A 25,594-nucleotide genomic window follows, 5' to 3' on the forward strand; every position below is an offset into this window, starting at 1 on the left:
GACCCTGAACCACTGTACAGGCTTTTTCCCTGGGAAACAAAACTCAGAAGCCACTGTTCTGGGTGTCAGTTTTCAGGACCCACTAGGCACTCTCAAACCAGCCCAAGTGTGCACTGCTGCCTCCTTGCGTCTGGGAGGCATCCTGCATGAGGCCGAATTCCAGGAGGAACCTAGCAATTTAAGGCATCAGGATCCTGAACAACTCTGCAGGCTTTTTCCCTGGGAAACAAAACTCACAAGCCACTGTTCTGGGTGTCAGTTTTGACGACCCACTTGGCACTCTCAAACTTGACCAAGTTGGCAATGGTGCCAGCTTGCGTCTGGGAGGCATCATGCGAAAAGCCGAATTATAGGAGGCACCCTGAAATCTAAGGCCTCAGGACCCAGAACCTCTGTACAGGCTTTTTCCCTGGGAAACAAAACTCAGAAGCCACTGTTCTTGGTGTCAGTTTTCAGGACTCACTTGGCACTCTCAAACCAGACTAAGTAGGCACTGTTGCCACTTTGAGCTTCGGCGGCATCCTGCAGAGGCGGATCTCCATGAGGCACCTTGCAATTTAAGGACGCAGGACCCTCAACCATTGTACAGGATTTTTCCCTGGGAAACAAAACTCACAAACCACTGTTCTGGGTGTCAGTTTTCAGGACCCACTTGTCACTCTCAAACTAGACCAAGTTTGCACTGGTGCAACATTGCGTCTGGGAGGCATCCTGCGAGAGGCTGAATTCAAGGAGGCACCTGGCCATTAAAGGCCTCAGGACCCTGAACCACTGTACAGGCTTTTTCCCTGAGAAACAAAACTCAGAAGCCACAGCTCTAGGTGTCAGTTTTCAGGACCCACTAGCACTCTCAAATCAGCCCAATTTGCATTGGTGCCACCCTGTGTCTGGGAGGCATCGTGCGAGAGGCCGACTTCCTGGAGGCACCTGGCCATTTAGGGCCTTAGGACCCTGACCACTGTACAGGCTTTTTCCCTGGGAAACAAAACTCAGAAGCCACTGTTCTTAGTGTCAGTTTGAAGGACCCACTTGAAACTCTCAAACCAGACTAAGTGGGCAATAGTGCCGCTTAGCGTCTCGTAAAAATCCTGCTAGAGGCGGATCTCCAGGAGGCACCCGGCAATTTAATGCTGCAGAACCCTGAAAGACTGTACAGGCCTTTTCCCTGGGAAACAAAACTCAGAAGCCATTGTTCTGGGTGTCTGTTTGCAGGAGCCCCTAGGCACTCTCAAACAAGACCAAGTTGGCACTGCTGTCACCTTGCGTCTGGGAGGCATCCTGCTAGAGGCCGAATTCCAGGAGGCACCTAACCATTGAAGGCCTCAGGATCCTGAACCACTGTGCAGGTTTTTCCCTGTGAAACAAAACTCACAAGCCACTGTTCTTGGAATCAGTTTGAAGGACCCACTTGACACTCTCAAACCAGACTAAGTGGGCAATGGCGCCGCTTAGTGTCAGGGCAAAATCCTGCATGAGGCGGATTTCCAGGAGGCACCAGGCAATTTAAGGCCTCAGGACCCTGAACCATTGTACAGGCTTTTTCCCTGGGAAACAAAACTCAAAAGCCACTGTTCTGGGTGTCAGTTTTCAGGACCCACTTGACACTCTCAAACCAGACCAAGTTTGCACTGGTGCAACATTGCGTTTGGGAGGCATCCTGCGAGAGGCCGAATGCACGGAGGCACCTGGCCATTTTCTGCCTTAGGCCCCTAAAACACTGTACAGGCTTTTTCCCTGAGAAACAAAACTCAGAAGCCACTGCTCTAGGTGTCAGTTTTCGGGACCCACTAGGCACTCTCAAACCAGCCCAAGAGTGCATTGCTGCCTCCTTGCGTCTGGGAGGCATCCTGCGTGAGGCCGAATTCCAGGAGGCACCTAGACATTTAAGGCCTCAGGACCCTGAACCACTGTGCAGGTTTTTCCCTGGGAAACAAAACTAAGAAGCCACTGTCCTTTGTGTCAGTTTGCAGGACACACAAGGCATTCTCAAACTACACTAAGTGAGCACCGGTGCCGCTAAGCGTCTGGGATACATCCTGCAAGAGGCGGATCTTTAGGAGGCATCCGGCAATTTAAGGCCGCAGGACCCTGAACCATTGTACAGGATTTTTCCCTGGGAATCAAAACTCAGAAGCCAGGTTCTTGGTGTCAGTTTTAAGGACCCACTTGACACTCTCAAACCAGACTAAGTAGGCAATGGAGCAGCATTGCGTCTGGGCAAAATCCTGCAAGAGGCGGATCTCCAGGAGGCACCCGGCAATTTATGGCTGCAGGACCCTGATCCAGTATACAGGCCTTTTCCCTGGGCAACAAAACACAGAAGCCACTGTTCTGGGTGTCAGTTTAAAGGACCCACTTGGCACTCTCAAACTAGACCAAGTTGGCACTGCTTCCTCCTTGCGTCTGGGCGGCATCCTCCGAGAGGCCGAATTCCAGGAGGCACCTAGCCATTGAAGGCCTCAGGACCCTGAACCACTGTACAGGCTTTTTCCCTGGGAAACAAAACTCAGAAGCCACTGTTCTGGGTGTCTGTTTGCAGGAGCCCCTAGGCACTCTCAAACAAGACCAAGTTGGCACTGCTGCCACTTTGCGTCTGGGCGGCATCCGGCGGCGGCGGATCTCCATGAGGCACCTTGCAATTTAAGGCCGCAGGACCCTCAACCATTGTACAGGCTTTTTCCCTGGGAAACAAAACTCACAAACCACTGTTCTTGGTGTCGGTTCGAAGGACCCACTTGACACTCTCAAACCAGACCAAGTTTGCATTGGTGCCAGCTTGCGTCTGGGAGGCATCGTGGGAGAGGCCAAATTCCAGGAGGCACCCTGAAATTTAACGCCTCAGGACCCTGAACCACTGTACAGGCTTTTTCCCTGGGAAACAAAACTCACAAGCCACTGTTCTGGGTGTCAGTTTTCAGGACCCACTTGGCACTCTCAAACTAGACCAAGTTTGCAGTGGTGCCACATTGCATCTGGGAGGCATCCTGCGAGAGGCTGAATTCACGGAGGCAGCAGACCATTTTCTGCTATAGGCCCCTAAACCACTGTACAGGCTTTTTCGCTGGGAAACAAAACTCAGAAGCCACTGCTCTAGGTGTCAGTTTTCAGGACCCACTTGGCACTCACACAGCAGCCCAAGTTGCATTGGTGCCACCTTGCGTCTGGGAGGCATCGTGCGAGAGGCCTACTTCCTGGAGGCACCTAGTCATTTAAGGCCTCAGGACCCTGAACCACTGTACAGGCTTTTTTCCTGGGAAACAAAACTCAAAAGCCACTGTCCTGGGTGTCAGTTTTCAGGACCCACGAGGCACTACCAATCCAGCGCAAGCTGGCACTGCTGCCTCCTTGCGTCTGGGAGGCATCCTGCGGGAGCCGGATCTGCAGGAGGCACCCTAAATTGAAGGCCTCAGGACCCTGAACCACTCTACAGGGTATTTCCCTGGGAAACAAAACTCACAAGCCACTGTTCTAGGTGTCAGTTTTCAGGACCCACGTGGCACTCTCAAACTATACCAAGTTTGCACTGGTGCCACATTGCGTCCGGGAGGCATCCTGCGAGAGGCCGAATTCCTGTAGCCACCTGACCATTTTCTGCTTTAGGCCCCTAAACTACTGTACAGGCTTTTTCCCTGGGAAACAAAGCTCAGAAGCCACTGCTCTAGGTGTCAGTTTTCAGGACCCACTAGGCACTCTCAAACCACCCTAAGTTGGCACTGGTGCCAACTTGCGTCTGGGAGGCATCGTGCGAGAGGCAGACTTCCTGGAGGCACCTGGCCATTTAAGGCCACAGGCCCCTGAACCAGTGTACAGTCCTTTTACCTGGGAAACAAATCTCACAAGCCACTGTTCTAGGTGTCAGTTTTCAGGACCCACTAGGCACTCTCAAACCAGCCCAAGTTTGCACTGGTGCCACCTTGCGTCTGGAAGACATTTTTCTAGAGGTGGAATTCCAGGAGGCACCTGGCCATTTAAGGCCTCAGAACCCGGAACCACTCTACAAACTTTTTCCCTGGGAAACATAACTCAGAAGCCACTGTTCTGGGTGTCAGTTTGCAGGACCCACTAGGCACTCTCAAACCAGACCATGTTGGCCCTGGTGCTTCCTCGCGTCTGGGAAGTACCTGCGAGAGGCCGAGTTCCAGTAAGCACCCTGAAATTTAAGGCCTCAGGACCCTGAATCACTGTACAGGCTTTTACCCTGGGAAACAAAACTCAGAAGCCACTGTTCTGGGTGTCAGTTTGCAGGATCCACTTGGCACTCTCAAACCAGACTAAGTGGGCAATAGTGCCGCTTAGCGTCTCGTAAAAATCCTGCTAGAGGCGGATCTCCAGGAGGCACCCGGCAATTTAATGCTGCAGAACCCTGAAAGACTGTACAGGCCTTTTCCCTGGGAAACAAAACTCAGAAGCCATTGTTCTGGGTGTCTGTTTGCAGGAGCCCCTAGGCACTCTCAAACAAGACCAAGTTGGCACTGCTGTCACCTTGCGTCTGGGAGGCATCCTGCTAGAGGCCGAATTCCAGGAGGCACCTAACCATTGAAGGCCTCAGGATCCTGAACCACTGTGCAGGTTTTTCCCTGTGAAACAAAACTCACAAGCCACTGTTCTTGGAATCAGTTTGAAGGACCCACTTGACACTCTCAAACCAGACTAAGTGGGCAATGGCGCCGCTTAGTGTCAGGGCAAAATCCTGCATGAGGCGGATTTCCAGGAGGCACCAGGCAATTTAAGGCCTCAGGACCCTGAACCATTGTACAGGCTTTTTCCCTGGGAAACAAAACTCAAAAGCCACTGTTCTGGGTGTCAGTTTTCAGGACCCACTTGACACTCTCAAACCAGACCAAGTTTGCACTGGTGCAACATTGCGTTTGGGAGGCATCCTGCGAGAGGCCGAATGCACGGAGGCACCTGGCCATTTTCTGCCTTAGGCCCCTAAAACACTGTACAGGCTTTTTCCCTGAGAAACAAAACTCAGAAGCCACTGCTCTAGGTGTCAGTTTTCGGGACCCACTAGGCACTCTCAAACCAGCCCAAGAGTGCATTGCTGCCTCCTTGCGTCTGGGAGGCATCCTGCGTGAGGCCGAATTCCAGGAGGCACCTAGACATTTAAGGCCTCAGGACCCTGAACCACTGTGCAGGTTTTTCCCTGGGAAACAAAACTAAGAAGCCACTGTCCTTTGTGTCAGTTTGCAGGACACACAAGGCATTCTCAAACTACACTAAGTGAGCACCGGTGCCGCTAAGCGTCTGGGATACATCCTGCAAGAGGCGGATCTTTAGGAGGCATCCGGCAATTTAAGGCCGCAGGACCCTGAACCATTGTACAGGATTTTTCCCTGGGAATCAAAACTCAGAAGCCAGGTTCTTGGTGTCAGTTTTAAGGACCCACTTGACACTCTCAAACCAGACTAAGTAGGCAATGGAGCAGCATTGCGTCTGGGCAAAATCCTGCAAGAGGCGGATCTCCAGGAGGCACCCGGCAATTTATGGCTGCAGGACCCTGATCCAGTATACAGGCCTTTTCCCTGGGCAACAAAACACAGAAGCCACTGTTCTGGGTGTCAGTTTAAAGGACCCACTTGGCACTCTCAAACTAGACCAAGTTGGCACTGCTTCCTCCTTGCGTCTGGGCGGCATCCTCCGAGAGGCCGAATTCCAGGAGGCACCTAGCCATTGAAGGCCTCAGGACCCTGAACCACTGTGCAGGCTTTTTCCCTGGGAAACAAAACTCAGAAGCCACTGTTCTGGGTGTCTGTTTGCAGGAGCCCCTAGGCACTCTCAAACAAGACCAAGTTGGCACTGCTGCCACTTTGCGTCTGGGCGGCATCCGGCGGCGGCGGATCTCCATGAGGCACCTTGCAATTTAAGGCCGCAGGACCCTCAACCATTGTACAGGCTTTTTCCCTGGGAAACAAAACTCACAAACCACTGTTCTTGGTGTCGGTTCGAAGGACCCACTTGACACTCTCAAACCAGACCAAGTTTGCATTGGTGCCAGCTTGCGTCTGGGAGGCATCTTGGGAGAGGCCAAATTCCAGGAGGCACCCTGAAATTTAACGCCTCAGGACCCTGAACCACTGTACAGGCTTTTTCCCTGGGAAACAAAACTCACAAGCCACTGTTCTGGGTGTCAGTTTTCAGGACCCACTTGGCACTCTCAAACTAGACCAAGTTTGCAGTGGTGCCACATTGCATCTGGGAGGCATCCTGCGAGAGGCTGAATTCACGGAGGCAGCAGACCATTTTCTGCTATAGGCCCCTAAACCACTGTACAGGCTTTTTCGCTGGGAAACAAAACTCAGAAGCCACTGCTCTAGGTGTCAGTTTTCAGGACCCACTTGGCACTCACACAGCAGCCCAAGTTGCATTGGTGCCACCTTGCGTCTGGGAGGCATCGTGCGAGAGGCCTACTTCCTGGAGGCACCTAGTCATTTAAGGCCTCAGGACCCTGAACCACTGTACAGGCTTTTTTCCTGGGAAACAAAACTCAAAAGCCACTGTCCTGGGTGTCAGTTTTCAGGACCCACGAGGCACTACCAATCCAGCGCAAGCTGGCACTGCTGCCTCCTTGCGTCTGGGAGGCATCCTGCGGGAGCCGGATCTGCAGGAGGCACCCTAAATTGAAGGCCTCAGGACCCTGAACCACTCTACAGGGTATTTCCCTGGGAAACAAAACTCACAAGCCACTGTTCTAGGTGTCAGTTTTCAGGACCCACGTGGCACTCTCAAACTATACCAAGTTTGCACTGGTGCCACATTGCGTCTGGGAGGCATCCTGCGAGAGGCCGAATTCCTGTAGCCACCTGACCATTTTCTGCTTTAGGCCCCTAAACTACTGTACAGGCTTTTTCCCTGGGAAACAAAGCTCAGAAGCCACTGCTCTAGGTGTCAGTTTTCAGGACCCACTAGGCACTCTCAAACCACCCTAAGTTTGCACTGGTGCCAACTTGCGTCTGGGAGGCATCGTGCGAGAGGCAGACTTCCTGGAGGCACCTGGCCATTTAAGGCCACAGGCCCCTGAACCAGTGTACAGGCCTTTTACCTGGGAAACAAATCTCACAAGCCACTGTTCTAGGTGTCAGTTTTCAGGACCCACTAGGAACTCTCAAACCAGCCCAAGTTTGCACTGGTGCCACCTTGCGTCTGGAAGACATTTTTCTAGAGGTGGAATTCCAGGAGGCACCTGGCCATTTAAGGCCTCAGAACCCGGAACCACTCTACAAACTTTTTCCCTGGGAAACATAACTCAGAAGCCACTGTTCTGGGTGTCAGTTTGCAGGACCCACTAGGCACTCTCAAACCAGACCATGTTGGCCCTGGTGCTTCCTCGCGTCTGGGAAGTACCTGCGAGAGGCCGAGTTCCAGTAAGCACCCTGAAATTTAAGGCCTCAGGACCCTGAATCACTGTACAGGCTTTTACCCTGGGAAACAAAACTCAGAAGCCACTGTTCTGGGTGTCAGTTTGCAGGATCCACTTGGCACTCTCAATCAAGAACAAGTTGGCACTGCTGCCAGCGTACGTCTGGGAGGCATATTTTGGAGGCTGAATTCCAGGTGGCACCCGGCAATTTAAGGCCTCAGGACCCTGAAGCAGTGTACAGGCCTTTTCCCTGGGAAACAAAACTCACAAGCCACTGTTCTGGGTGTCAGTTTTCAGGACCCACTTGGCACTCTCAAACTAGACCAAGTTGGCACTGGTGCCACCTTGCGTCTGGGAGGCATCCTCCGTGAGGCCGAATTCTGGGAGGCACCTGGCCATTTAAGGCCTCAGGACTCTGAACCACTATACAGGCTTTTTCCCTGGGAAACAAAACTCAGAAGCCACTGTTCTGGGTGTCAGTTTGGAGGACACACTAGGCACTCTCAAACCAGACTAAGTGGGCTCTAGTGCCGCTTAGCGTATTGGAAAACTCCTGAAAGAGTCCGATCTCCAGGAGGCACCTTGTCATTTAAGGCCTCAGGACCCTGAACCACTCTACAGGCTTTTTCCCTGGGAAACAAAACTCAGAAGCCATTATTCTGGGCATCAGTGTGCAGGACTCACTTGGCACTCTCAAACGAGATGAAGTGTGCACTGGTGCTGACTTGGGTCTGGGAGGAATACTGCGAGAGGCGGAATTCTTGAAGTCACCCAGCCATTTAAGGCCTCAGGACCCTGAAAAACTGTACAGGCTTTTTCCCTGGGAAACAAAACTCACAAGCCACTGTTCTGGGTGTCAGTTTTCAGGACCAACTAGGCATTCTCAAACGAGACCAAGTTGGCACTGGTGCCACTTTGTGTCTGGGAGGCATCCTGCCAGAGGCCGAATTCCAGGAGACACACTGCAATGTAAGGCCTCAGTTCCCTGAACCAGTCTACAAGCCTGTTCCCTGGGAAACAAAACTCAGAAGCCACTGTTCTGGGTGTCAGTTTTCAGGACCCACTAGGCACTCTCAATCCAGCCCAAGTTGGCACTGCTTCCTCCTTCCGTCTGGGAGACATTTTTCTAGAGGCGGAATTCCAGAAGGCACCCTGAAATTTAAGGCCTCAGGCTCCGTGAACCATTCCACAGGCCTTTTCCCTTGGAAAGAAATCTCACAAGCCACTGTTCTGGGTGTCAGTTTAAAGGACCAACTTGGCACTCTCAATTAAGAACAAGTTGGCACTGGTGCCACCTTGCGTCTGGGAGGCATCCTGCGAGAGGCCGAATTCCAGGAGGCACTCGGCCATTTAAAGTTTCAGGCCCCTGAACCTGTGTACCGGAGTTTTCCCTGGGAAACAAAACTATGAAACCACTCTCCTGGGTGTCAGTTTTCAGGACCTACTTTGCACTCTCAAACCAGAAAAAGTTGGCACTGGTGCCACCTTCCGTCCGGGAGGCATCCTGAGAGTGGCTGAATTCCAGGAGGCACCTCGCCATTATAGGCCTCAGGCCCCTGAACCCCTGTAGAGTCTTTTTCCCTGGGAAACAAAACTCAGAAGCCACTGTACTTGGTGTCAGTTGTCAGGACATACTTGGCACTCTCAAACCAGCCGAAGTTGCATTGGTGCCACCTTGCGTCTGGGAGGCATCGTGCGAGAGGCCGACTTCCTGGAGGCACCTGGCAATTTAAGGCCTCAGGACCCTGAACCACTGTACAGGCTTTTTCCCTGGGAAACAAAACTCAAAAGTCACTGTCCTGGGTGTCAGTTTTCAGGACCCACGAGGCACTACCAATCTAGCCCAAGCTGGCACTGCTGCCTCCTTGCGTCTGGGAGGCATCCTGCGGGAGCCGGATCTGCATGAGGCACCCTGAATTGAAGGCCTCAGGACCCTGAACCACTCTACAGGGTATTTCCCTGGGAAACAAAACTCACAAGCCACTGTTCTAGGTGTCAGTTTTCAGGACCCACGTGGCACTCTCAAACTATACCAAGTTTGCACTGGTGCCACATTGCGTCTGGGAGGCATCCTGCGAGAGGCCGAATTCCTGTAGCCACCTGACCATTTTCTGCTTTAGGCCCCTAAACCACTCTACAGGCCTTTTCCCTGGGAAACAAAACTCAGAAGCCACTGTTCTGGGTGTCAGTTTTCAGGACCCACTAGGCACTCTCAAACGAGACCAAGTTTGCACTGCTGCCTCCTTGCGTCTGGGAGGCATCGTGCCAGAGGCCGAATTCCAGGAGGCACCTAGCCATTGAAGGCCTCAGGACCCTGAACCACTGTACAGGCTTTTTCCCTGAGAAACAAAACTCAGAAGCCACAGTTCTTGGTATCAGTTTGAAGCACCCACTTGACACTCTCAAAACAGACTAAGTGGGTAATGGTGTTGCTTAGCGTTTGGGCAAAATCCGACAAGAGGCGGATCTCCAGGAGGCACCTGGCACTTTAAGGCTGCAGGACCCTGAACCAGTGTACAGGCTTTTTCCCTGGGTAACAAAACTCACAAGCCACTGTTCTGGTTGTCAGTTTTCAGGACCCACTTGGAACTCCCAAACTAGACCAAGTTGGCACTGCTGCCTCCTTGCGTCTGGGAGGCATCCTGCGAGAGGCCGAATTCACGGAGACTGGCCATTTTCTGCCTTAGGCCCCTAAAACACTGTACAGGCTTTTTCCCTGAGAAACAAAACTCAGAAGCCACTGCTCTAGGTGTCAGTTTTCAGGACCCACTAGGCACTCTCAAACCAGCCCAAGTTGCATTGGTGCAACCTTGCGTCTGGGGGGCGTCGTGCCAGAGGCCGACTTCCTGGAGGCACCTGGCCATTTAGGGCCTTAGGACCCTGACCACTGTGCAGGCTTTTTCCCTGGGAAACAAAACTCAGAAGCCACTGTTCTGGGTGTCAGTTTTCAGGACCCACTGGGCACTCTTAAACTAGGCCAAGTTGGCACTGGTGCCACCTTGCGTCTGGGAGGCATCCTGCGTAAGGCGTTTCTGCAGGAGGCACCCTGAAATGTAAGGCCTCAGGACCCTGAACCACTGTACAGGCTTTTTCCCTGGGAAACAAAACTCACAAGCCAATGTTCTTGGTGTCAGTTTTCAGGACCCACTAGGCACTTTCAAAGCAGCCCAATTTGGCACTGCTGCCTGTTTGCGTCTCGGCGGCATCCTGCGGAGGCGGATCTCCATGAGGCACCTTGCGATTTAAGGCCGCAGGACCCTGAACCATTGTGCAGGCTTTTTCCCTGGGAAACAAAACTCACAAGCCACTGTTCTTGGTATCAGTTTGAAAGACCCACTTGACACTCTCAAACCAGACTATGTGGGTAATGGTGTTGCTTAGCGTTTGGGCAAAATCCTGCAAGAGGCAGATCTCCAGAAGGCACCCGGCAATTTAAGGCCGCAGGACCCTGAACCATTGTACAGGCTTTTAGCCTGGGCAACAAAACTCACAAGCGACTGTTCTGGGTGTCAGTTTTCAGGACCCACTAGGCACTCTCAAACCAGCCCAAGATAACACTGGTGCCACCTTGCGTCTGGAAGTCATCCTGGGAGAGGCCGAATTCCAGTAGGCAGCCTGAAATTTAATGGCTCAGGACCCTCAACCATTGTACAGGCTTTTTCCCTGGGAAACAAAACTCACAAATCACTGTTCTTGGTGTCAGATTTCAGGACCCACTAGGCACTCTTAAACCAGACCAAGTTGGCACTGGTGCCACCTTGCATCTGGGAGGCATCCTGCGAGAGGTCGAATTCCAGGAGGCACTCGGCCATTTAAAGTTTCAGGCCCTTGAACCTGTGTATAGGCCTTTTCCCTGGGAAACAAAACTCAGAAGCCACTGTTCTGGGTGTCAGTTTTCAGGACCCACTAGGCACTCTCAATCCAGCCCAAGTTGGCACTGCTTCCTCCTTCCGTCTGGGAGACATTTTTCTAGAGGCGGAATTCCAGAAGGCACCCTGAAATTTAAGGCCTCAGGCTCCGTGAACCATTCCACAGGCCTTTTCCCTTGGAAAGAAATCTCACAAGCCACTGTTCTGGGTGTCAGTTTAAAGGACCAACTTGGCACTCTCAATTAAGAACAAGTTGGCACTGGTGCCACCTTGCGTCTGGGAGGCATCCTGCGAGAGGCCGAATTCCAGGAGGCACTCGGCCATTTAAAGTTTCAGGCCCCTGAACCTGTGTACCGGAGTTTTCCCTGGGAAACAAAACTATGAAACCACTCTTCTGGGTGTCAGTTTTCAGGACCTACTTTGCACTCTCAAACCAGAAAAAGTTGGCACTGGTGCCACCTTCCGTCCGGGAGGCATCCTGAGAGTGGCTGAATTCCAGGAGGCACCTCGCCATTATAGGCCTCAGGCCCCTGAACCCCTGTAGAGTCTTTTTCCCTGGGAAACAAAACTCAGAAGCCACTGTACTTGGTGTCAGTTGTCAGGACATACTTGGCACTCTCAAACCAGCCGAAGTTGCATTGGTGCCACCTTGCGTCTGGGAGGCATCGTGCGAGAGGCCGACTTCCTGGAGGCACCTGGCAATTTAAGGCCTCAGGACCCTGAACCACTGTACAGGCTTTTTCCCTGGGAAACAAAACTCAAAAGTCACTGTCCTGGGTGTCAGTTTTCAGGACCCACGAGGCACTACCAATCTAGCCCAAGCTGGCACTGCTGCCTCCTTGCGTCTGGGAGGCATCCTGCGGGAGCCGGATCTGCATGAGGCACCCTGAATTGAAGGCCTCAGGACCCTGAACCACTCTACAGGGTATTTCCCTGGGAAACAAAACTCACAAGCCACTGTTCTAGGTGTCAGTTTTCAGGACCCACGTGGCACTCTCAAACTATACCAAGTTTGCACTGGTGCCACATTGCGTCTGGGAGGCATCCTGCGAGAGGCCGAATTCCTGTAGCCACCTGACCATTTTCTGCTTTAGGCCCCTAAACCACTCTACAGGCTTTTTCCCTGGGAAACAAAGCTCAGAAGCCACTGCTCTAGGTGTCAGTTTTCAGGACCCACTAGGCACTCTCAAACCACCCTAAGTTTGCACTGGTGCCAACTTGCGTCTGGGAGGCATCGTGCGAGAGGCAGACTTCCTGGAGGCACCTGGCCATTTAAGGCCACAGGCCCCTGAACCAGTGTACAGGCCTTTTCCCTGGGAAACAAAACTCAGAAGCCACTGTTCTGGGTGTCAGTTTTCAGGACCCACTAGGCACTCTCAAACGAGACCAAGTTTGCACTGCTGCCTCCTTGCGTCTGGGAGGCATCGTGCCAGAGGCCGAATTCCAGGAGGCACCTAGCCATTGAAGGCCTCAGGACCCTGAACCACTGTACAGGCTTTTTCCCTGAGAAACAAAACTCAGAAGCCACAGTTCTTGGTATCAGTTTGAAGCACCCACTTGACACTCTCAAAACAGACTAAGTGGGTAATGGTGTTGCTTAGCGTTTGGGCAAAATCCGACAAGAGGCGGATCTCCAGGAGGCACCTGGCACTTTAAGGCTGCAGGACCCTGAACCAGTGTACAGGCTTTTTCCCTGGGTAACAAAACTCACAAGCCACTGTTCTGGTTGTCAGTTTTCAGGACCCACTTGGAACTCCCAAACTAGACCAAGTTGGCACTGCTGCCTCCTTGCGTCTGGGAGGCATCCTGCGAGAGGCCGAATTCACGGAGACAGCTGGCCATTTTCTGCCTTAGGCCCCTAAAACACTGTACAGGCTTTTTCCCTGAGAAACAAAACTCAGAAGCCACTGCTCTAGGTGTCAGTTTTCAGGACCCACTAGGCACTCTCAAACCAGCCCAAGTTGCATTGGTGCAACCTTGCGTCTGGGGGGCGTCGTGCGAGAGGCCGACTTCCTGGAGGCACCTGGCCATTTAGGGCCTTAGGACCCTGACCACTGTGCAGGCTTTTTCCCTGGGAAACAAAACTCAGAAGCCACTGTTCTGGGTGTCAGTTTTCAGGACCCACTGGGCACTCTTAAACTAGGCCAAGTTGGCACTGGTGCCACCTTGCGTCTGGGAGGCATCCTGCGTAAGGCGTTTCTGCAGGAGGCACCCTGAAATGTAAGGCCTCAGGACCCTGAACCACTGTACAGGCTTTTTCCCTGGGAAACAAAACTCACAAGCCAATGTTCTTGGTGTCAGTTTTCAGGACCCACTAGGCACTTTCAAAGCAGCCCAATTTGGCACTGCTGCCTGTTTGCGTCTCGGCGGCATCCTGCGGAGGCGGATCTCCATGAGGCACCTTGCGATTTAAGGCCGCAGGACCCTGAACCATTGTGCAGGCTTTTTCCCTGGGAAACAAAACTCACAAGCCACTGTTCTTGGTATCAGTTTGAAAGACCCACTTGACACTCTCAAACCAGACTATGTGGGTAATGGTGTTGCTTAGCGTTTGGGCAAAATCCTGCAAGAGGCAGATCTCCAGAAGGCACCCGGCAATTTAAGGCCGCAGGACCCTGAACCATTGTACAGGCTTTTTGCCTGGGCAACAAAACTCACAAGCGACTGTTCTGGGTGTCAGTTTTCAGGACCCACTAGGCACTCTCAAACCAGCCCAAGATAACACTGGTGCCACCTTGCGTCTGGAAGTCATCCTGGGAGAGGCCGAATTCCAGTAGGCAGCCTGAAATTTAATGGCTCAGGACCCTCAACCATTGTACAGGCTTTTTCCCTGGGAAACAAAACTCACAAATCACTGTTCTTGGTGTCAGATTTCAGGACCCACTAGGCACTCTTAAACCAGACCAAGTTGGCACTGGTGCCACCTTGCATCTGGGAGGCATCCTGCGAGAGGTCGAATTCCAGGAGGCACTCGGCCATTTAAAGTTTCAGGCCCTTGAACCTGTGTATAGGCCTTTTCCCTGGGAAACAAAACTCACAAGCCACTGTTCTGGGTGTCAGTTTTCAGGACCCACTTGGCTCTCTCAAACTAGACCAAGTTTGCACTGGTGCCACATTGCGTCTGGGAGGCATCCTGCGAGAGGCCGAATGCACGGAGGCACCTGGCCATTTTCTGCCTTAGGCCCCTAAAACACTGTACAGGCTTTTTCCCTGGGAAACAAAACTCAGAAGCCACTGTTCTGGGTGTCAGTTTTCAGGACCCACTTGGCACTCTCAAACCAGCCCAAGTTGGCACTGCTGCCTCCTTGCGTCTGGGAGGCATCCTGCGAGAGGCCGAATTCCAGGAGGCACCTAGCCATTTAAGGCCTCAGGACGCTGAACAACTGTGCAGGCTTTTTCCCTGGGAAACAAAACTCAGAAGCCACTGTTCTTTGTGTCAGTTTTCAGGACATACAAGGGACTCTCAAACTACACTAAGTGAGCACCGGTGCCGCTAAGCGTCTGGGAAACATCCTGCAAGAGGCGGATCTCCAGGAGGCACCCGGCAATTTAAGGCCGCAGGACCCTGAACCAGTGTACAGGCCTTTTCCCTGGGAAACAAAACTCACAAGCCACTGTTCTGGGTGTCAGTTTTCAGGACCCACGAGGCACTCTCAAAGCAGCCCAAGATGGCACTGCTGCCACCTTGGGTCTGGGAGGCATCCTGCGAGAGGCCGAATTCCAGGAGGCACCTGGCCATTTTCTGCCTTAGGACCCTAAACCACTCTACAGGCCTTTTCCCTGGGAAACAAAACTCAAAAGCCACTGTTCTTGGTGTCAGTTTGCAGGACCCACGAGGCACTCTCAAACCAGCCCAAGTTGCATTGGTGCCACCTTGCGTCTGGGAGGCATCATGCGAGAAGCCGAATTCCAGGAGGCACCTGGCCATTTTCTGCCTCAGGACCCTGAACCACTGTACAGGCTATTTCCCTGGGAAACAAAACTCAGAAGCCACTGTTCTGGGTGTCAGTTTTCAGGACCCACTAGGCACTCTCAAACCAGACCAAGTTGGCACTGCTGCCACCTTGCGTCTGGGAGGCATCCTGCGAGAGGTCGAATTCCAGGAGACACCTAGCCATTGAAGGCCTCAGGACCCTGAACCACTGTACAGGCTTTTTCCCTGGGAAAAAAACTCAGAAGCCACTGTTCTTGGTATCAGATTGAAGGACCCACTTGACACTCTCAAACCAGACTAAGTGGGTAATGGTGTTGCTTAGCGTTTGGGCAAAATCCTGCAAGAGGCGGATCTCCAGGAGGCACCTGGCCATTGAAGGCCTCAGGACCCTGAACCATTGTACAGGCTTTTTCCCTGGGAAACAAAACTCACAAGCCACTGTTCTGGGTGTCAGTTTTCAGGACCCACTTGGCACTCTCAAACTTGACAAAGTTGGCACTGGTTCCACATTGCGTCTGGGAGGCATCCTGCGAGAGGCCGAATGCACGGAGGCACCTGGCCATTTTCTGCCTTAGGCCCCTAAAACACTGTACAGGCTTTTTCCCTGGGAAACAAAACTCAGAAGCCACTGTTCTGGGTGTCAGTTTTCAGGACCCACTAGGAACTCTCAAACCAGCCAGGGTTGGCATTGCTGCCTCCTTGCGTCTAGGAGGCATCCTGCGAGAGGCCGAATTCCAGGAGGCACCTAGCCATTTAAGGCCTCAGGATCCTGAACAACTGTGCAGGCCTTTTCCCTGGGAAACAAAACTCAGAAGCCACTGTTCTTTGTGTCAGTTTGCAGGACACACAAGGGACTCTCAAACTACACTAAGTGAGCACCGGTGCCGCTAAGCGTCAGGGAAACATCCTGTAAGAGGCGGATCTCCAGGTGGCACCCGGCAATTTAAGGCCGCAGGACCCTGAACCAGTATACAGGCCTTTTCCCTGGGAAACAAAACTCATAAGCCACTGTTCTGGGTGTCAGTTTTCAGGACCCACTAGGCACTTTCAAAGCAGCCCAATTTGGCACTGCTGCCTGTTTGCGTCTCGGCGGCATCCTGCGGAGGCGGATCTCCATGAGGCACCTTGCGATTTAAGGCCGCAGGACCCTGAACCATTGTGCAGGCTTTTTCCCTGGGAAACAAAACTCACAAGCCACTGTTCTTGGTATCAGTTTGAAAGACCCACTTGACACTCTCAAACCAGACTATGTGGGTAATGGTGTTGCTTAGCGTTTGGGCAAAATCCTGCAAGAGGCAGATGTCCAGAAGGCACCCGGCAATTTAAGGCCGCAGGACCCTGAACCATTGTACAGGCTTTTTGCCTGGGCAACAAAACTCACAAGCGACTGTTCTGGGTGTCAGTTTTCAGGACCCACTAGGCACTCTCAAACCAGCCCAAGATAACACTGGTGCCACCTTGCGTCTGGAAGGCATCCTGGGACAGGCCGAATTCCAGTAGGCAGCCTGAAATTTAATGGCTCAGGACCCTCAACCATTGTACAGGCTTTTTCCCTGGGAAACAAAACTCACAAATCACTGTTCTTGGTGTCAGATTTCAGGACCCACTAGGCACTCTTAAACCAGACCAAGTTGGCACTGGTGCCACCTTGCATCTGGGAGGCATCCTGCGAGAGGTCGAATTCCAGGAGGCACTCGGCCATTTAAAGTTTCAGGCCCCTGAACCTGTGTATAGGCCTTTTCCCTGGGAAACAAAACTCACAAGCCACTGTTCTGGGTGTCAGTTTTCAGGACCCACTTGGCTCTCTCAAACTAGACCAAGTTTGCACTGGTGTCACATTGCGTCTGGGAGGCATCGTGCGAGAGGCCGAATGCACGGAGGCACCTGGCCATTTTCTGCCTTAGGCCCCTAAAACACTGTACAGGCTTTTTCCCTGGGAAACAAAACTCAGAAGCCACTGTTCTGGGTGTCAGTTTTCAGGACCCACTTGGCACTCTCAAACCAGCCCAAGTTGGCACTGCTGCCTCCTTGCGTCTGGGAGGCATCCTGCGAGAGGCCGAATTCCAGGAGGCACCTAGCCATTTAAGGCCTCAGGACGCTGAACAACTGTGCAGGCTTTTTCCCTGGGAAACAAAACTCAGAAGCCACTGTTCTTTGTGTCAGTTTTCAGGACATACAAGGGACTCTCAAACTACACTAAGTGAGCACCGGTGCCGCTAAGCGTCTGGGAAACATCCTGCAAGAGGCGGATCTCCAGGAGGCACCCGGCAATTTAAGGCCGCAGGACCCTGAACCAGTGTACAGGCCTTTTCCCTGGGAAACAAAACTCACAAGCCACTGTTCTGGGTGTCAGTTTTCAGGACCCACTAGGCACTCTCAAAGCAGCCCAAGATGGCACTGCTGCCACCTTGCGTCTGGGAGGCATCCTGCGAGAGGCCGAATTCCAGGAGGCACCTGGCCATTTTCTGCCTCAGGACCCTAAACAACTCTACAGGCCTTTTCCCTGGGAAACAAAACTCAAAAGCCACTGTTCTTGGTGTCAGTTTGCAGGACCCACTAGGCACTCTCAAACCAGCCCAAGTTGCATTGGTGCCACCTTGCGTCTGGGAGGCATCATGCGAGAAGCCGAATTCCAGGAGGCACCTGGCCATTTTCTGCCTCAGGACCCTGAACCTGTGTATAGGCCTTTTCCCTGGGAAACAAAACTCAGAAGCCACTGTTCTGGGTGTCAGTTTTCAGGACCCACTAGGCACTCTCAAACCAGACCAAGTTGGCACTGCTGCCACCTTGCGTCTGGGAGGCATCCTGCGAGAGGTCGAATTCCAGGAGACACCTAGCCATTGAAGGCCTCAGGACCCTGAACCACTGTACAGGCTTTTTCCCTGGGAAAAAAACTCAGAAGCCACTGTTCTTGGTATCAGATTGAAGGACCCACTTGACACTCTCAAACCAGACTAAGTGGGTAATGGTGTTGCTTAGCGTTTGGGCAAAATCCTGCAAGAGGCGGATCTCCAGGAGGCACCTGGCCATTGAAGGCCTCAGGACCCTGAACCATTGTACAGGCTTTTTCCCTGGGCAACAAAACTCACAAGCGACTGTTCTGGGTGTCAGTTTTCAGGACCCACTAGGCACTCTCAAACCAGCCCAATTGGGCACTGGTGCCAGCTTGCGTCTGGGAGGCATCCTGCGAGAGGCCGAATTCCAGTAGGCACCCTGAAATTTAATGCCTCAGGACCCTGAACCAATGAACAGGCTTTTTCCCTGGGAAACAAAACTCACAAGCCACTGTTCTTGGTTTCAGTTTTCAGGACCCACTTGAAACTCTCAAACCAGACAAAATGGGTAATGGTGCCGCTAAGCGTCTGGGAAAAATTTGGCAAGAGGCGGATCTCCAGGAGGCACCCGGCAATTTAAGGCCGCAGGACCCTGAACCATTGTACAGGCTTTTTCCCTGGGAAACAAAACTCAGAAGCCACTGTTCTTGGTGTCAGTTTTAAGGACCCACTTGAAACTCTAAAACCAGACTAAGTGGGTAATGGTGCCGCTTAGCGTCTGGTAAAAATCCTGCAAGAGGCGGATCTCCAGGAGGCACCCGGCAATTTAAGGCCACAGGACCCGGAATAAGTATACAGGCCTTTTCCCTGGGAAAAAAAACTCACAAGCCACTGTTCTGGGTGTCAGTTTTCAGGACCCACTAGGCACTCTCAAAGCAGCCCAAGTTGGCACTGCTGCCACCTTGCGTCTGGGAGGCATCCTGCGAGAGGCCGAATTCCAGGAGGCACCTGGCCATTGAAGGCCTCAGGACCCTGAACCACTGTGCAGGCTTTTTCCCTGGGAAACAAAACTCAGAAGCCACTGTTCTTTGTGTCAGTTTTCAGGACCCACTAGGCACTCTCAAACCAGACCAAGTTTGCACTGGTGCCACATTGCGTCTGGGAGGCATCGTGCCAGAGGCCGAATTCCAGGAGGCACCTGGCCATTTTCTGCCTTTTGACCCTAAACCACTCTACAGGCTTTTTCCCTGGGAAACAAAACTCAAAAGCCACTGTTCTGGGTGTCAGTTTTCAGGACCCACTAGGCACTCTCAAACCAGCCTAAGTTGCATTGGTGCCACCTTGCGTCTGGGAGGCATCATGCGAGAAGCCGACTTCTTGGAGGCACCTGGCCATTGAAGGCCTCAGGACCCTGAACCAGTGTACAGGCTTTTTCCCTGGGAAACAAAACTCAGAAGCCACTGTTCTGGGTGTCAGTTTTCAGGACCCACTAGGCACTCTCAAACCAGACCAAGTTGGCACTGGTGCCACATTGCGTCTGGGAGGCATCCTGCGAGAGGTCGAATTCCAGGAGACACCTAGCCATTGAAGGCCTCAGGACCCTGAACCACTGTACAGGCTTTTTCCCTGGGAAAGAAAACTCAGAAGCCACTGTTCTTGGTATCAGTTTGAAGGACCCAGTTGACACTCTCAAACCAGACTAAGTGGGTAATGGTGCCGCTTAGCGTCTTGTAAAAATCCTGCAAGAGGCGGATCTCCAGGAGGCACCCGGCAATTTAAGGCCACAGGACCCGGAACAAGTATACAGGCCTTTTCCCTGGGAAACAAAACTCAGAAGCCACTGCTCTGGGTGTCAGTTTTCTGGACCCACTAGGCACTCTCAAACCAGACCAAGTAGGCACTGGTGCCAGCTTGCGTCTGGGAGGCATCGTGCGAGAGGCTGACTTCCTGGAGGCACCTGGCCATTTAGGGCCACAGGACCCTGAACTACTGTACAGGCTTTTTCCCTGGGAAACAAAACTCAGAAGCCACTGTTCTGGGTGTCAGTTTTCAGGACCCAATTGGCACTCTCAAACAAGACCAAGTTTGCACTGGTGCCACATTGTGTCTGGGAGGCATCCTGCGAGAGGCCGACTTCCTGGAGGCACCTGGCAATTTAAGGCCTCAGGACGCTGAACCACTGTACAGGCTTTTTCCCTGGGAAACAAAACTCAGAAGCCACTGTTCTTGGTGTCAGTTTTCAGGACCCACTTGGCACTCTCAATCCAGCCCAAGTTTGCACTGCTGCCTCCTTGCGTCTGGGAGGCATCCTGCGAGAGGCCGAATTCCAATACACCTTGAAATTTAAGGCCTCAGGACCCTGAACCACTGTGCAGGCTTTTTCCCTGGGAAACAAAACTCAGAAGCCATTGTTCTTTGTGTCAGTTTGCAGGACACACAAGGGACTCTCAAACTACACTAAGTGAGCACCGGTGCCGCTAAGCGTCTGGGAAACATCCTGCAAGAGGCCGATCTCCAGGAGGCACCCGGCAATTTAAGGCCGCAGGACCCTGAACCAGTATAAAGGCCTTTTCCTAGGGCAACAAAACTCAGAAGCCACTGTTCTGGGTGTCAGTTTTCAGGACCCACTAGTCACTCTCAAAGCAGCCCAAGTTGGCACTGCTGCCACCTTGCGTCTGGGAGGTATCCTGCGAGAGGCCGAATTCCATGAGGCACCTAACCATTGATGGCCTCAGGACCCTGAACCACTGTACAGGCTTTTTGCCTGGGAAACAAAACTCAGAAGCCACTGTTCTGGGTGTCAGTTTTCAGGACCCACGAGGCACTCTCAAACCAGACCAAGTTTGCACTGGTGCGACATTGCATCTGGGAGGCATCGTGCCAGAGGCCGAATTCCAGGAGGCACCTGGCCATTTTCTGCCTTAGGACCCTAAACCACTCTACAGGCTTTTTCCCTGGGAAACAAAACTCAGAAGCCACTGTGCTGGGTGTCAGTTTGCAGGACCCACTAGGCACTCTCAAACCAGCCCAAGTTGAATTGGTGCCACCTTGCGTCTGGGAGGCATCATGCGAGAAGCCGACTTCTTGGAGGCACCGGGCCATTGAAGGCCTCAGGACCCTGAACCACTGTACAGGCTTTTTCCCTGGGAAACAAAACTCAGAAGCCACTGTTCTGGGTGTCAGTTTTCAGGACCCACTAGGCACTCTCAAACCAGCCCAATTTGGCACTGGTGCCAGCTTGCGTCTGGGAGTCATCCTGGAAGAGGCCGAATTCCAGTAGGCACCCTGAAATTTAACGCCTCAGTACCCTTAGCCAATGAACAGGCTTTTTCCCTGGGAAACAAAAGTCAGAAGCCACTGTTCTTGGTTTCAGTTTTCAGGACCCACTTGGCACTCTCAAACCAGACCAACTTGGCAGTGCTGCCCCTTTGCGTCTGGGCGGCATCCTGCGGAGGTTGATCTCCATGAGGCACTCGGCAATTTAAGGCCGAAGGACCCTGAACCACTGTACAGGCTTTTTCCCTGGGAAACAAAACTCACAAACCACTGTTCTTGGTGTCAGTTTTCAGGACCCACTTGGCACTCTCAAACCAGACCAAGTTGGCCCTGGTGCCAGCTTGCGTCTGGGAGGCATCCTGCGAGAGGTTGAATTCCAGGAGGCACTCAGCCATTTAAAGTTTCAGGCCCCTGAACCTGTGTATAGGCCTTTTCCCTGGGAAACAAAACTCACAAGCCACTGTTCTGGGTGTCAGTTTTCAGGACCCACTTGGCACTCTCAAACTAGACCAAGTTTGCACTGGTGCCACATTGCGTCTGGGAGGCATCCTGCGAGAGGCCGAATGCACGGAGGCACCTGGCCATTTTCTGCCTTAGGCCCCTAAAACACTGTACAGGCTTTTTCCCTGGGAAACAAAACTTAGAAGCCACTGTTCTGGGTGTCAGTTTTCAGGACCCACTTGGAACTCTCAAACCAGCCCAAGTTGGCACTGCTGCCTCCTTGCGTCTAGGAGGCATCCTGCGAGAGGCCGAATTCCAGGAGGCACCTAGCCATTTAAGGAATCACGATCCTGAACAACTGTGCAGGCCTTTTCCCTGGGAAACAAAACTCATAAGCCACTGTTCTGGGTGTCAGTTTTCAGGACCCACTAGGCACTTTCAAAGCAGCCCAATTTGGCACTGCTGCCTCTTTGCGTCTCGGCGGCATCCTGCGGAGGCGGATCTCCATGAGGCACCTTGCGATTTAAGGCCGCAGGACCCTGAACCATTGTGCAGGCTTTTTCCCTGGGAAACAAAACTCACAAGCCACTGTTCTTGGTATCAGTTTGAAAGACCCACTTGACACTCTCAAACCAGACTATGTGGGTAATGGTGTTGCTTAGCGTTTGGGCAAAATCCTGCAAGAGGCAGATCTCCAGAAGTCACCCGGCAATTTAAGGCCGCAGGACCCTGAACCATTGTACAGGCTTTTTGCCTGGGCAACAAAACTCACAAGCGACTGTTCTGGGTGTCAGTTTTCAGGACCCACTAGGCACTCTCAAACCAGCCCAAGATAACACTGGTGCCACCTTGCGTCTGGAAGGCATCCTGGGAGAGGCCGAATTCCAGTAGGCAGCCTGAAATTTAATGGCTCAGGACCCTCAACCATTGTACAGGCTTTTTCCCTGGGAAACAAAACTCACAAATCACTGTTCTTGGTGTCAGATTTCAGGACCCACTAGGCACTCTTAAACCAGACCAAGTTGGCACTGGTGCCACCTTGCATCTGGGAGGCATCCTGCGGGAGGTCGAATTCCAGGAGGCACTCGGCCATTTAAAGTTTCAGGCCCCTGAACCTGTGTATAGGCCTTTTCCCTGGGAAACAAAACTCACAAGCCACTGTTCTGAGTGTCAGTTTTCAGGACCCACTTGGCTCTCTCAAACTAGACCAAGTTTGCACTGGTGCCACATTGCGTCTGGGAGGCATCGTGCGAGAGGCCGAATGCACGGAGGCACCTGGCCATTTTCTGCCTTAGGCCACTAAAACACTGTACAGGCTTTTTCCCTGGGAAACAAAACTCAGAAGCCACTGTTCTGGGTGTCAGTTTTCAGGACCCACTTGGCACTCTCAAACCAGCCCAAGTTGGCACTGCTGCCTCCTTGCGTCTGGGAGGCATCCTGCGAGAGGCCGAATTCCAGGAGGCACCTAGCTATTTAAGGCCTCAGGACGCTGAACCACTGTGGAGGCTTTTTCCCTGGGAAACAAAACTCAGAAGCCACTGTTCTTTGTGTCAGTTTTCAGGACATACAAGGGACTCTCAAACTACACTAAGTGAGCACCGGTGCCGCTAAGCGTCTGGGAAACATCCTGCAAGAGGCGGATCTCCAGGAGGCACCCGGCAATTTAAGGCCGCAGGACCCTGAACCAGTGTACAGGCCTTTTCCCTGGGAAACAAAACTCAAAAGCCACTGTTCTGGGTGTCAGTTTTCAGGACCCACTAGGCACTCTCAAAGCAGCCCAAGATGGCACTGCTGCCACCTTGCGTCTGGGAGGCATCCTGCGAGAGGCCGAATTCCAGGAGGCACCTGGCCATTTTCTGCCTTAGGACCCTAAACCACTCTACAGGCCTTTTCCCTGGGAAAAAAAACTCAGAAGCCACTGTTCTTGGTGTCAGTTTGCAGGACCCACTAGGCACTCTCAAACCAGCCCAAGTTGCATTGGTGCCACCTTGCGTCTGGGAGGCATCATGCGAGAAGCCGACTTCTTGGAGGCACCTGGCCATTGAAGGCCTCAGGACCCTGAACCACTGTACAGGCTTTTTCCCTGGGAAACAAAACTCAGAAGCCACTGTTCTGGGTGTCAGTTTTCAGGACCCACTAGGCACTCTCAAACCAGACCAAGTTGGCACTGCTGCCACCTTGCGTCTGGGAGGCATCCTGCGAGAGGTCGAATTCCAGGAGACACCTAGCCATTGAAGGCCTCAGGACCCTGAACCACTGTACAGGCTTTTTCCCTGGGAAAAAAACTCAGAAGCCACTGTTCTTGGTATCAGATTGAAGGACCCACTTGACACTCTCAAACCAGACTAAGTGGGTAATGGTGTTGCTTAGCGTTTGGGCAAAATCCTGCAAGAGGCGGATCTCCAGGAGGCACCTGGCCATTGAAGGCCTCAGGACCCTGAACCATTGTACAGGCTTTTTCCCTGGGCAACAAAACTCACAAGCGACTGTTCTGGGTGTCAGTTTTCAGGACCCACTTGGCACTCTCAAACTTGACAAAGTTGGCACTGCTGCCCCCTTGCGTCTGGGAGGCATCCTGCGAGAGGCCGAATTCCAGGAGGCACCTAGCCATTGAAGGCCTCTGGACCCTGAACCACTGTACAGGCTTTTTGCCTGGGAAACAAAAATCAGAAGCCACTGTTCTGGGTGTCAGTTTTCAGGACCCACTAGGCACTCTCAAACCAGCCCAATTGGGCACTGGTGCCAGCTTGCGTCTGGGAGGCATCCTGCGAGAGGCCGAATTCCAGTAGGCACCCTGAAATTTAATGCCTCAGGACCCTGAACCAATGAACAGGCTTTTTCCCTGGGAAACAAAACTCACAAGCCACTGTTCTTGGTTTCAGTTTTCAGGACCCACTTGAAACTCTCAAACCAGACAAAGTGGGTAATGGTGCCGCTTAGCGTCTGGGAAAAATCCTGCAAGAGGCGGATCTCCAGGAGGCACCCGGCAATTTAAGGCCGCAGGACCCTGAACCATTGTACAGGCTTTTTCCCTGGGAAACAAAACTCAGAAGCCACTGTTCTTGGTGTCAGTTTGAAGGACCCAGTTGACACTCTCAAACCAGACTAAGTGGGTAATGGTGCCGCTTAGCGTCTGGTAAAAATCCTGCAAGAGGCGGATCTCCAGGAGGCACCCGGCAATTTAAGGCCACAGGACCCAGAACAAGTATACAGGCCTTTTCCCTGGGAAACAAAACTCAGAAGCCACTGCTCTGGGTGTCAGTTTTCTGGACCCACTAGGCACTCTCAAACCAGCCCAAGTTGCATTGGTGCCACCTTGCGTCTGGGAGGCATCGTGCGAGAGGCTGACTTCCTGGAGGCACCAGGCCATTTAGGGCCACAGGACCCTGAACCACTGTACAGGCTTTTTCCCTGGGAAACAAAACTCAGAAGCCACTGTTCTTGGTGTCAGTTTTCAGGACCCACTTGGCACTCTCAATCCAGCCCAAGTTTGCACTGCTGCCTCCTTGAGTCTGAGAGGCATCCTGCGAGAGGCCGAATTCCAATACACCTTGAAATTTAAGGCCTCAGGACCCTGAACCACTGTGCAGGCTTTTTCCCTGGGAAACAAAACTCAGAAGCCACTGTTCTTTGTGTCAGTTTGCAGGACACACAAGGGACTCTCAAACTACACTAAGTGAGCACCGGTGCCACTAAGCGTCTGGGAAACATCCTGCAAGAGGCGGATCTCCAGGAGGCACCCGGCAATTTAAGGCCTCAGGACCCTGAACCAGTATAAAGGCCTTTTCCCAGGGCAACAAAACTCAGATGCCACTGTTCTGGGTGTCAGTTTTAAGGACCCACTAGTCACTCTCAAAGCAGCCCAAGTTGGCACTGCTGCCACCTTGCGTCTGGGAGGTATCCTGCGAGAGGCCGAATTCCATGCGGCACCTAACCATTG

This window comes from Fringilla coelebs, assembly GCF_963513975.1.
Source record: "Fringilla coelebs genome assembly, contig: SCAFFOLD_32, whole genome shotgun sequence".
Taxonomy (NCBI): Eukaryota; Metazoa; Chordata; class Aves; order Passeriformes; family Fringillidae; genus Fringilla; species Fringilla coelebs.